Source organism: Capsicum annuum, chromosome 12 (assembly GCF_002878395.1).
Source record: "Capsicum annuum cultivar UCD-10X-F1 chromosome 12, UCD10Xv1.1, whole genome shotgun sequence".
Taxonomy (NCBI): Eukaryota; Viridiplantae; Streptophyta; class Magnoliopsida; order Solanales; family Solanaceae; genus Capsicum; species Capsicum annuum.
The window spans coordinates 207,575,483-207,590,206 of record NC_061122.1 but is presented as its reverse complement, the minus strand read 5'-3'; positions in this window follow the sequence as shown (position 1 = coordinate 207,590,206).

The window sequence follows — 14,724 nt, the reverse complement described above, 5'->3', positions numbered from 1 at the left end:
TTTGGGTGGTCTGGTCCGTTATTGGAAGGTATATACGGCTATGGGGATTGCCAAGGACCTGGTTAGAGGGACACTCAAGCATGGGTATGAAGTCATGGATGCTTGCCGTTACATGATTGAGTCCACAAATCTCAAAATTAAGACAACATTGCATCTAGATGAAAACGGAAGGTTCAAGTACTTTTTTGTATCATATGGTGCTTGGATTCAAGGTTTTCGACATTTAAGAAAAGGCATAGCCGTCGACGGTACCTTCTTGAGGAGCAGGTATAATGGAGTTCTGCTAGCGGCGGTGGCGCAAGATGCGGAGAATCACATCTTTCCTGTCTCTTTTTGTGTAGCGGACAAGGAATGTGATGCCTCTTATGAATTTTTTTTTGAACTGCGACGCTGCGTCGAAAATATTGAAGAGTTGTGTTTTGTATCGGATAGGAATCCATGTTTTCCAAAGATGAGTTCACTTTTCTTCACTTCAGCTTACTTTGGTTGTTGCATCAGGCATCTTGGAGAGAACATTCGAAACAACTATCACAATGAAAGGGTCGTTACCCTTTTTTATAGAGCAGCTAAAACATATAGTAGAGAGGAGTGTTTAGACCATTTCAATCAAAAAGCAGGTGTGAATCCCAAAGTAGCAGAATTTCTCGCAAGTGTTAGTTTTGAAAGATGGAGCCGGGCATTCTGTCCAGCAAATAGGTACATTCTTATGAATTTAATGTCTTGTTTGATTTACAAGTTTAGTATGATGTCGTACTAAGCAATTATTTTCTATTGGTACAATATTATGACATCCCAGCAAGGCTATGTTTCAAAAAATAAGCAAGAAGTATAACAATTTTTTTAACGAAAGGCGTGTGCAGTTCAAGTGCCTAGAAAAAAGAATCCGATTTGTTCTCGAAATCGAAAAAAAAATATCAACGAACATTAGTTTGGAGAATAGGTTATTCTCTCATAAAATAGCAGATTACAAATTCTGTATCACCGGTCAGTGATGCTGCCACGGTCGATCTTCAAACAAGATCTTATACGTGTTGAGTTTTTAACTTGGACAAAATACCTAGTCCACATGCTATGGCAGCACTTCGAGCTCAATACAGTCATAAATATGGACCTGAAGTTTACGAGAACTCCTCTCAATATTATTCGGTATAAAAATATGAAATGGCATATAGTGGGCATATTATTCCGGTGCCTCTCGAAGAATTTTGGGTTGTTCCAGTTGAGCTTATGGAGACATTAATACCTCCTCCATATATTGACCCGAGCACTATGAAACCGGGAAGAAAGCCATATAAGAGGAGGGGTGGAGTTGGAGAATCATTTTCATCAAGAAGAAACAAGTGCTCCATATGTAAGTGCGCTGGCCACAAAAGAACTACATGGCCGTATCATAATCCACCATGATCGTTGTAATTGCAGAAACTTGTGTTGTTGTTTATTTGTTTGTTGTGGACTTTTATATATTTAACTCATTGTTGTGAACCTAATGTTATCATTTATTATATATAAATTATTTTTTTAATAACTTGTGCATCAATAAAAAGAGGCAAAACATGAACTAAATAATACAACAGACCACAATTATTCTCAACAGTTGCACAAACAACTAGAATGTTTTCCTCCAACAGATGACAAATCTGTCAAAACAGATGGATAATCTGTTTATAGAAACCCAACAGATGGCCAATTTGTTCCAACACATGGTCCATCTGTTGAAAGAACTCAAAAGCCAAAATTGCTAGTGCTTTTGGATTCAACATAGCTCCTTGCCTCCAACCGTCGACATGTTAACATGCATGTATGTTTAGATTAGAAGAAATAGACAAAATGGAATTGAATAAAAATTAAAATGCCAAAGTCTGACTAAAAGTAAAATTTTCATTAAATGAAAAATAGAATACATTAGGTATGGATCCGATATAGAAAAATTAAAATACATACACTAAAATAAAAAACACATTCTAATTATCATCATTATCATCATCATCATTAATGATAGCCGTCCAATCAACTCGCAGCAGCAGGGCCCTCATCAGCCTCTGCATCTCTCTGAACATCGTCGCTCTCACAGCAACCAACTCCCTTTGCAGGTCATTAACCTGCCTATGATGTTCCCACACTGTGTCGTATAGAATAGCAATGTCCGAAAAAGGATCAGCCATATCTATAACACGCATGAATTGAAAAATGTAAAGAAAAAAAATTTGAAATGTAATACAGCGTATACGACCAACTGGTAAATTTACACCAGAAAAAAACTTACCTCAATGAGAAGGCTATATGCTCTTTAAAGAGAAGTGGTTGAAGATATCACACAAAAAAATGCAAGAAATAAATAAAGTTGAGTTGAATGAAGAGTAAGGAGGGACATATTTATAGAGGATTGAATCTGGACGTGTCAGACCAAAAGGCAAGACTATTCAGCTTCGTTCTATTAATTACTTTCAAACTGGTGGCATTTTGTTTTCTGTGAAAAGTCACGACTTTTTCTTTTACATTAATTACTTCTCACCTTTTCAAAAATGGTTTGAGACTCGATAAAAACCGTTATTAATGAGTTGTTGCAATAGATCATCCATCTTTCGCAAAAGATTTAGAATCTGTTGCAATAAATAGATTGAATGTGTAATAGATGGTCTGTCAAAACAGATTTACCATCTGTTGCAATAGATGACTTGAATATACAACAGATAAGACATCTGATGCAATATATGTATTATCTGTTGCGACAAATAGGTAGTATATTGGAGGAGATATTTTGATATCTTCTAACATCTGATTCATCAGTTTCAACAGATGGAGTATTCGGATCATCCGCTATTTTGAATGTGTTAGATAAAAAGTCACGACTCTTCACCTCTTTCTAATAGTCCCTCTGTTTTGTATTAGTTGGGCCCTATGGGCTTGGCACACCAATTAATAAAAATATAAATTAGGTGATTATTTTACCAAATTTGCCTTATTAATTATGCTTTGAAAGTATAAATGTGAATAGTATACTTTATGTAGTCATTTAATAATAGGGGTAATCTTGGAAGAATATAATAAAATTCTCTTGATTTTATAAGTAGGACAACTAAATTGAAATAAACATTTTTAGCAAGAAGTAATCACATGCGTGCAGATGAATGAAAAAATACAGTTTGGTCTATCATAATAGATTTACCATCTGTTGCAACATATGGATTATCTGTTGCGACAGATGAACCATATCTTGGAGGAAATATTTTGATTTCTTCCAACAGCTGATTCGTCAGTTGCAATAGATGGAGATTTCGATTCATCAGCTGTTTTGAATGTGTTAAGATAAAAAGTCTCAACTCTTCACACCTCTTTTTTAATAGTCATCACATACGTGCAGATGAATAAACAACACTGTCTGACATGTCTTGATGGAGTAGGAAAAATAAGGTGCATGCAATGGATCCCATTTTTATGTGTGCGAGTTATGTATATTATTGATCAGGCTACCATGATAGACACACATAAAGTGCAATGATTTTGTGAATGCAATTTTTTTTATTAGACAATGATCCTTCAAACAAGATCCTGCATTGTATAGTTTAGTTTGATAGGTGTGAAATGATAAGGCCGAAGGGTTCCAAGACGGTGGTGTTGATACCCCATTACAATTTAATGATGGTTTATGCTCATGTTTTTGTGTCAAGTTTGGGGAAGAGTTCAAGTTTTTGGTGGCAGTGTAAATATCCAATAGTGATTGGACTGGTTTTAATGGCGCAATGGACTTCTTGAAAGGCCTTCGAAGCCTTTCAATGTAGCAAACAATGATGGAACCAATAAAGATTCCCCTAGTCCATATTTATATGGATGGATTGCTGTAGGAGACTTTTATACAGCAGAAGGTGATTGGGAGAATACCTGTGCATGAAGGGAGAGGTGCAGAAGACCATATATCATCTCAGACCTTGATATATGGCCAATGAAATTGACATGAGAAACCTGAACTCAGACTTTTATACACCAATGAAATTGACATGATCCCATATTTTTAATGTAGGAGTAGTTGGTTCAAGTTTCAATTCAGATCGATAATCTTACCACCTTTCGTGCTCGTGAAGCTGCTTCTTTAGATTTCTGATCCTGCACTTTGTGAGAGTCTTCATTCAAGCCACACTCTCTATTTGCATTCTCGAGCAAAGTGTCCATCTCTAGTCCTGTTGACCATTCTTCTTTTTCTTTAACGACTGATGAATTTTTATTTTTGGATACACTTTCACATTCGCACCTCATCCAGTTTTTTCATTTTTCATGTCAATTTCATCAGCCAATTTTGTTACACTTTCCTTCCCACCCTGTGTTTCCACTTAAACAAGGACTGAGATGATATATGGCCTTCTTAACCTCCTTCTTCCCGCATAAGTTTTCTCCAAAACACCTTTTACTGTATAATAGTCTCCTCCAACAACTCATCTATATAAATTTAGACCAGGGGAATTTCTATTAGTTCCATCATTGTTTGTTGCAGTGCGAGGCTTTGGAGTCCTTTCAGTAAGTCCATTAAAACCGGTCCAATCACTATTAGATATTTACACTGCCGCCAAAAACTTGAACCCTTCCCCAAACTTGACACAAAATCATAAGCATAAACCGTCATTAAATTGTAATGGGGTATCGATACCACCGTCTTGGTTCCTTAACCTTACCAGTTCGTACTTAACAATCTTAACTGTAAAATGCCATATCTTGTTTGATGGATTAAAGGCTAATAGGTAAAGAACAAACATTCACAAAATCATTGTACTGGATGTGTGTTTTCATGATAGGTTGATTAGTAATACATACCTCCCACATATGAAGTGGTTCCATCTGCAAGTAGCTTATTCCTCCGAACCCATCTTTACTCTAGCCTTTAATGCTGGCCGGGAAAAAGTGGATCCAGTTTCACTTTCTTTTATATGCAAACAAGAGAAGAACAAAAATAAAATTAAAAAACAAAAAGAGCATTACAAAAGGGTAGCACAAAATTGAGTGAATCAATAGATGACCAATATGATACAACAGATTACCCATCTGTTCAACTAATGAGGCATCATTGTAACAGATGGATGACATATTATAACAGATGGGTCATCTGTTGGAATAAATCAAACCAACCTTGCTACTGGTTTGATTTTCTCAAACAGTTGTTTCGTCTATTCCAATAGCTGATTCATCAGTTGCAATTGTTGAGGAAACTGCTGCAATACCACCACCAACAACATTAACAAAAAAGAAACAACACTATATGTTCTAACACTATCCACAACACAAACGTCATATGTTTCAACACGACCACCATTCCCAACAACAGCACAACCAAAGTACCAAACAAAAGACATAAAAAAACTATATTGACAACAAGGCTTTTTAAGTTCTCCCAACAGATGACCTTTTTCACATATTTTAATAAAACAATGGTTTGTTCATTCAAGATTTAAAAGTCACCTTTCCTTCAATTTTCTCAATAAATAGGAAACTGGTAATGGGTAAATCATTAATAGCAATATATGTAAATATCTAATGTAAATGACATACAAAGAAGAATAAGAGATGGAAAGAGCAACAGAGAACTGTACCTGCAATTCCAAAAAAGCAAACAGATCAGAACATCCAGTTCAGTCGAGGAAATATATTGATTGGTTGAGATCCTAAAGGATCTTCATCCAAAATAAGAGAGAAAAGAGAGGAAAAAAGAAAACAAAGATAATTGAGAATTGAGAATAAAGAAGAGTGATAAGTTGAGTCTAGACTACTTTATGGCTGAAGGAGAGGGTTCTAGATATGGAGGGTTTTAAATATTCATTAATAACTTTTAAGGGACACGAGGAGACGGTGGCATTGCAAACACCAGATAAGACTACTCACTCAGGAGATTTTTGAGTTATCCAAGTAGTACTGAGTAATATTTTTTACCGCCTTAGTATTTTAAGTTTTTATATCTCAGATAGGAAATAACTAAATTGCTTTAAAAAAAGGATCTTAAAATATTTAAGTGCAACAGATGATAATTTCTGTTTGAAAATTTCCAAAGCCCAGTCATCTGTCGCAACAAATAACGTAATGTGTTTGATAGTTTACAACTGATGTGTAATATATTGCAACAGATTAGATAATCTATCTGATTTGATCCAACAGAAAAGGCATCTATTACAACAGGTTGAACATTTGTTTATATATAATTTCAATTGAGTTCATATGTTTAATTAAATGTGAGTTCTCATAGGATCAACTACAACTTTAATTGAGTCTTTTGGAAATTGCAGGATGAGACGGTATTGCGTTCCTCCTGACCAGAGTCGTCGATCGATCTTACTACCTCATATGTTAGACTAATACCTTAATTGATTAATCTAGGACTAGGGTACTAATACCTTAATTGAATAATCTAGGACTAGGGGTGAGTTCTCATAGGGTCAACTACAACTTCAATTGAGTCTTTTGTAATTGCATGATGAGATGGTACTGCGTTCCTCCTAACCAGAGTCATCGATCGATAACTCTGAGCCAAACCAATTCTTACTACCTCATATGTTCAACTAATACCTTAATTGATTAATCTAGGACAGGGTACTAATACATTAATTGAATAATCTGGGACTAGGGGTGAGTTCTCATAGGGTCAACTACAACTTCAATTAAGTCTTTTGGAAATTGCATGATTAGACAGTATTGCGTTCTTCCCAACCAGAGTCGTCGATCGATAACTCTGAGCTGAACCAATTCTTACTACCTCATATGTTCAACTAATATCGTAATTAATTAATCTAGGACTAGGGGTGAGTTCTCATAATGTCAACTACAATATATGACAATACCTATTTGATAATTTACAATAGATGGGTAATCTATTAGGACATATGACTTAATCCATTTGATAATTTACAACAGATGGGTAATCTGTCGCAACAGACGACTTAATTTGTTTGATAGTTTACTACAGATTCATGATATGTTGTAATAAATGATGTAATCTGTTTGATAGTTTACAACAGATGCGGAATATGTTGCAACAGATTACCTAATCTGTTTGATTTGATCTAACAAAAAAGACATCTGTTGCAACAGGTTGAACATTTGTCTAAATATAATTTCAATTTAGTACATATGTTAGACTAATACCTTAATTGAATGTGAGTTATCATAGTGTCAACTATAACTTCAATTGAGTCTTTTGGCAATTGCATGATGAGACGGTATTGCGTTTCTCCTGACCAGAGTCGTCGATCGATCACTCTGAGCCGAACCGATTCTTACTACCTCATATGTTAGACTAGTACTTTAATTGATTAATCTAGGACTAGGGTACTAATACCTTAATTAAATAATCTAGGACTATGGGTGAGTTCTCGTAGGGTCAACTACAACTTCAATTGAGTCTTTTGGCAATTGCATGATGAGATGGTACTGCGTTCCTCCTAACCAGAGTTATCGATCGATAACTCTGAGCCAAACCAATTCTTACTACCTCATATATTTAATTAATACCTTAATTGATTAATCTAGGACAGGGTAATAATACCTTAATTGAATAATCTAGGACTAGGGGTGAGTTCTCATATGGTCAACTATTGATTAATCTAGGACTAGGGGTGAGTTCTCATAGGGTCAGCTACAACAGATGTCAGTGCCTATTTGATAATTTACAATATATGGATAATCTGTTGCGACATATGGCAATCCATTTGATAATTTACAACAGATGGGTAATCTGTCGCAATAGATGAATTAATCTATTTGATAATTTACAACATATTCATAAACTATTATTACTAAATGTGATTGAGAATTTACAATAGATGCGAAATCTGATGCAACATGTTGAACATTTATTTTTATACAATTTCAGTTGAGTTCATATGTTAGACTAATAGTACCTAAATTGATTAATCTAGGACCAGAGGTGAGTTCATAGGGTCAACTAGAGTACTTTGTCAACTACAACTTCAATTGTTTTTATACAATTTTAATTGAGTTCATATGTTAGACTAAATAGTACCCTTTTGGCAATTCCATGATGAGAGGGTTAAAAATTACGCTTATCTTTTGTGATTTTAAAAATAATTAAGATCAATTCGGACCAAATTAACATTTTCAAAACTTGTCATTCTTTTCCAAAATACAAATCAATCCATACAAAATATTTCATCATTTCAAATCTCAAATTCTCGCTCTTTCTCTCCCATTCTCACTCAACAATACAGTACAAACAATAACTACTCAATAAATTTACTCAACCCTCCATAACAGATCACTTTCTTCTCATTTTTGACCACAGGTGTTATTTTCGACTTCATTCTTGCTTGTATCAGTTGTTTTCTTTGTCTTCATAGGCAACAAAATTCGAGAAGAGTTCTATATTTGTTATTTTTTTCTAAAAAATAAGGGCTTTTAAGTTAATGATGAAAAATAAAATTTTTAGTTGTATGATCTTTGAGAATGGGTTTACAATTTTGAGTTTTGATGGTAAAATCGTAGGAAGAACTCGAGAAATCCCTAGTTTTCATCGCAGTGTTTCGTTGACTATCGTGGTAGTGTTATATGATGTTTGTGGTGTTGGTGTTGGTGGTGTTTATGGTTATCATGGTGGCACTAGTGATGGAATTGTTGGTGGTGTTACTGGTGGCTGTCGGTGGTATCGGTATTCATGGTGTTTATTTGTGGCATTGGTTGGTGGTGTTTGTGGTGGTGGCTGTTAGTGTGTCGGTATTTATGGTGTTTGTAATGTATTTTTTAAAATTGATGCATACATCAATTATAATGTAATTTTTGTTTTTCTGTTGTTTGTAGGTAAAACATGTCTCCCAAAAGAAAAGAAAGTGAAAGTGGATCAACCTTCTGACCACCCAAAAAAAAGGCTACAGTACAGAGGGATTCGGAGGAGCTTCCTAAACAATCTCAGTCAGGGAAAAGTGAAGCTGATGAGAAATGTGAAAACAATTTTGAAGGAGGTGGATAAAGGTCTGTAGATAGTGATGAAGAAAATAAAATTGAGAAAGAGGAGGAATTAGAGAGTGAGAAACAGAAAGAGAAAGAGGATTATCATCAACATAATGATAAAGGATCACCAATGGGGCGTGAATTAATATCGACATCCCAGCATAATCCTGTCAAAACTTTTAGTATTGCCAGGTTTCAAGTTGCGATGCCGATAAATGACCCAGAAGCAAAACAACTAATTGGTCAAATTGTACTTAAATATCAGATGGAGAAATTTTTTGAACATTTTATGAAAATTATGAAGAACGTAAACATAGGCGGACTTTTTAAGAAGAGCTTCTTTGGACGCTTTCTTGAGCTGCCTGAGGACCCTATGCCCTATCTGTTTCCCTATGACGATGGTATATGGTCTTCCCAAGTGCAAGATCAAGTATGTGGGGGATTATAAAGATCCGGAGGAGGGGACAAAAAGAAGATGGATGAAATCTGGATCAACTACTGTGGCATTCCTGTTTGTTTTGGCTTCCAAGAGTTTGCCTTAGTGACAGGATTGTGATGCCATTGTCTAAAAGTATCACCATCCCACAAAAAATCCAAGGCAATAAAACGCAAGGTTATTTGACATTGCTCGACGTGGCTACGAAGCATCGGATTTGTTGACAGATCTCGAGGATAAAACCATACCAGAGCAGTACAGGGAGCAATTGTGCTTAGTTTAGTTTGCCCATTCAGTTATATTGGCAAGAGACTTCAACAAGGTCATAGAAGATGATTTTTTGGCACGTGCTGAGGATTTTGATAAATTCAACAATTATCCCTGGGGATATGATAGTTTCTACTTGACTGTCCAATATTTACTGACAAAGCTATCCTCAGGGATTACCAAATTATATGGATTTTCTTGATCTTTCATGGTAAAATTAATCACTAATTTTACTCATCCATTAATTTATATTGAATATAGTTATTATGACTTTTTTTTTCTTTTTTCCTATTTACATTTTTTAGGCTTGGGCATTTGAAGCCATTTCTTTAGATGTTTAGGTGGTTTGCTACAAAGAGCAACACTAATATTAATGAGGCTGATATCTTTAACCCTCCAGATGATGCAGTACATTTTCTTCCAGTAAAATAATTTTACTCAAAGAAAGATATTGAACAAATGTTATATCTGGTGCAACAGATGTTATATCCGATGCACTAGATGGGACATCCGTTGTGATAGGGTACGATTGATATCTTGCATCAGATTACCCATCTGTTGCTTTGATTCTCTGAACCTGACTCCTAATAGATTAACCATTTACTGCAAATTATACAATAGATGTGTAATCTGATAATATATTGTTCATCTATTGCAATGTATAGATCATCTGTTGCATAACAGATTACCTGTCTTGTGCAACTATTGCAACAAATGATTGATATTTTGCATCAGATTATCCATGTGTTGCTCTGTTTCTCTAAACCAGACTCAAATGAATTTTAACCATATACTGTAAACTATGCAACATATGGGTCTTTTTAAAATGTAACCCAACTGTGAAAATTATTATATTATATGATTTAAATGCATCTATATTTTTTTTCTTTTTTATAGGTTGTGCATCCATGGATCGTGCCTACTGAGGAGGAGTCAGTGATGACTTCTTATATTACTCTAGGTCATATTGATACTATAGAAGACCCAACGGTGGAGTTAATAAAGAAGAAATTGGTTGGAGCAACAACCATAAGAAAAGTAGTTAGGCAAGGTCAGCCTAATGTTAAGGCTCTTCATGACCAACCTATTAAGGCAGATCTGAGTGCTTATTTTGGTGGAGTTGTTGGTGTTGGTGGCAGGCATGCATATGCTGCTACCATTCGTGATGATGAGCATATTAATACTTAAGAAAGAATAAATATATTTAAAAATACACCTTTTCACCCTTACACAAGTCCCTGTCACCCCTCTTCATCCTCGTGTTCTCGTTGCGAATGCGAAGAGTGCAAGGACATACAAGATGAACTTTTTGAAAAAGTAGAGGCTATCTCTAAAGCTATCGAGGAATTCAAATCCTAGAGGTGTGTCATACTATCCAAGAAGGTGATAGAGCCACACACTCCTACAGTGTTGGTTAGGAGAAAGAAAAGAGCAATTAGAGACGTACTCTCCGATCGAAAATCAAAACAAATTATAATTCCTCCTTCTCCAAAATCTATTAAAGTTTAGGGGCTAGTCTAGAATGTGGACATATACACAAAACTTGGCACCAAAGAGAAGAGGGATCTGCGACAGGCCAAGAATGCCAAGCCAGGCACACCAGATTATCCCAGGCCTCTCTTTTCCCCCACAACTTCCAGACTATGACTGATATGTGTATGCCGTACAAGGATAAGGCAAGTTTACTTTTCCTAACCTAGCCCTTCTAATCTACCCCATGAAGAAAAAGCTACGCAACAGATTTCACATCTGTTGCAATAGCTGGGTATATTGGTGCAACTGGTAGTGGTTCTGTTATAACTTATTATCCATCTGTTGCATAAGTTGCGTTGGATTATTGATTCAGAGAACCTTATACAACAGATAGACCATCCATTGAATCTTTACAATTACTAACCTATTTAAAAATTGACTTCTTATATCACAGCATGTTGACATAATTCTCTGCCTCATGAGGAAAAGATAATTAACATACCGAAAAGCTTATAACACTGCCGATAGAATAATGGACCTCAACTTCTGCAAGAAGCTCAAGGATAGGTACGATCAACTCAATGGGGAGGCGTTAGCCCTTGGCGTGGGACTTGATTTCCTAGTTCCTACGTTGGTCTTGGATGAAGAAGAAATGATAAAATATGTTAGAGGGGAGAGGCCAAATCCACATAGCAAGAGCTAGACTGAGGCAAAGAGAATTCTTGCAGTCATTAGCGTGAACAGAATGCATTATCGGGCTTTTGAGATACTACTCAAGGAGGGAAAAATTAATGTTTATGACTCCAACGTACCTCTCGTCGACGATTTCGATCTTTTTCTCCTTGTGAAGCCACTGATGATGCTGTTGCCCATCTTGTTGAGGGAGAGTAAACTGATGAATCATTCTCCAAAGGAAGTGTTGATGAAGAAATCATGGGATTTTGAATGTCAAAACAAGGGAATGATCCTTCCAAAAAATGATGCCACTAAAGTGAGTGGCTCGCACGCTCTTGGACATATCAAATGTTTGCTGACCCACACAGAAATGACCGAGCCAACGACTTTTTTGTGCGACAAAGTTGTGGCAAACCTGCAAGAGGTCTGGGCTTATGGGGTACTAACTGGACGCTTGAAGCCTGTGTATATAGAAGATCCTGTGAAATAACAATTTTTAATTTCAAGTCACACTTCACTTTATTACATTTACATGTAGTGGTAATAATTTTTTTGATGAAATTTGAGTTTTTTATTATGCAATAGATTGTCAATTTGTTATAAAATATATTTAATCTGTTCTGATAGTTTATCTGTTGCAATAGGTTGATCATCTGTTGCATTACGCCGATTTTATTTCTATGAATAATCTAATAATCAAAGTCTAATCTGTTGCAACAGTGGGAAGAACTATTTGATAATTTTCAACAGATGATCTAAATTTTACAATATATGCCTAAATCTTTTTGATATTTCTCAACTGTTATGCTTGATTATCCAAATGCTCGACAACACCAAACCAGTAGCAAATACACACACTACCATACAAATTTCTGGAATTAGGCTTGAATATCCATGTGCCCAATAACACCAAACCAATACCAATAACTGCAATAATGTAGTATTTTCTTATTCGATTTTGTTTCTCTTCAGAAGCCTTGACTTTGTTCAACAAGCCCTAGATTACACGATTTGCTTGTGAAGGGTGTCGTTCTTCATACCAATCAAAATAATCGCATCCACCCAATTTCTATAAAAAAGAGAACACAATTACAAAATAGTTATAAGTCAATAATTAATCAACTAATTAAATAAAAAAATATTAACTTTGAAATCTTACAAGTAAAAAACTCAGGACCTAGATTTTGTTGAGTTCAAAAAGTCTTTAACAGAGCTTCATGGCCGCACTTACAATATCAAAAATCTTTATCACAAAAAATAGTAGAAGATGCGCTCGACATTGTCAATCTCAGTTGGAAAAAAATGAAAGAAATAATTTAAAAAATTTGAATAGATAAAAGAAGATGACGATGAAGAAGAAGATTTGGGAATTTAGGGTTAAATTTAAAGAGAAAGATGAATATATAAGAAAATGGGGGGAAAAAAATGACCTTTAGGGGCCACGTGACGGTAAGTCAGCAAAATGTACCAGACTGACCCATTTGACATTTGATGCCTATTTTATTTTACGTGTTTAAAATAAACACTGTCTACTTGATGCCTATTTTATTTAGGTGTTTGAACTGAACACCGTTGATGGGTTCCGTCTTTTTTATTTCAATTCACTTTAACATTTTTACACATGGTGGCAATTTTTTATGTCCAACGAAAGTTAAATTTTCATAATGCAATAGATTCTCCATCCATTGTAACAGTTATTCCACCTGTTCTGACATATAGTTTATCTGTTGCAATAGGTTGGTTATCTGTTGCATTAGCTTGATATTTCTATCTAAGTCCATCTGTTACAACAGTGAGAAGACCTGTTTGATAAATTCCAATAGATTATCTACCTGTTGCAACATATGTCTAAATCTGTTTGATTTTTCCAATAGATGTGTTATCTATTGCAGCAGATACATTATCTGTTGCAATATTTGAATCTAGTATTCCTTTTTAATTAATAAGTTCAAATTTAAGGAATAAATAAAATTCATAGATAAAATAAAATAAATCGAAGCTTTCAGAAATTAGCTGAAATAAGTCAACGAATAAATTAAATATAAAAAAATTGTTATGGGTACAGATCTTAACAAATACATCAATAAAAATTTAAGTATGATGCCAAGAATTACTTTGACAGGCTCAAGCTATAAAAATCTACTTAGTATGAACAAGTTGTTCTTCATCTGGTGCTATGAAATTTGGCTTTGGCCATCGTGGATTTTTATTGTCACTTACGTATGATTTCTGTTCTCTGTATTTCCATAAAAAGAGTAGCATATTGTCATTGCTGTTCAGCAATAGCTTCTTTTATATCCACCTGGAAAGCCAGAATTGATCAATGCTAATCACGGAGATACAATAAAATAAAAAAGGATAACTTATTTCTTCTAGCAAATCAAATAGGTCTTTTTCCTATTTTAAATTGTCCCAAATAGATTATATTTCTATTTCAATAATGAATCAACTATTGGGACAAATTTCTACATGAGAAAAAAGTACGACAATTTCTAACGGATGAACCATCCGTTGTAATATATGAATCATCTGTTGTAGCAGATAGGTCGTCTGTTGGTACAAATAAAAGCGGTACGAAGAGCTATTTGATTTGCTAAAATAGATGAGATATATGTCACAATAGATACTTTATATGGTGTAATAAGTTAGTTAACTGTTGCAACAGATGTACATATCTGTTTGATAATTTTCAGTAGATGTGTCATCTGTTGAAACAAATATGTGTTTGTTTACTTTGTCAGTTGGAAGATACATATATTCACCTTCTTCAACTCATGTTGCTCTTCTTTGGACATTGTACATTGCTCCGTGCAACACACAGATAGAGGAGTTGCAATTTCACTTTTTTGGATGCTTGATAATGCCCTGCAAATCACTCTCATTCTCCTCTTAGCCCTAATCTCTAATGGAGTGGATGGAAATAAAATCCTCTTTGA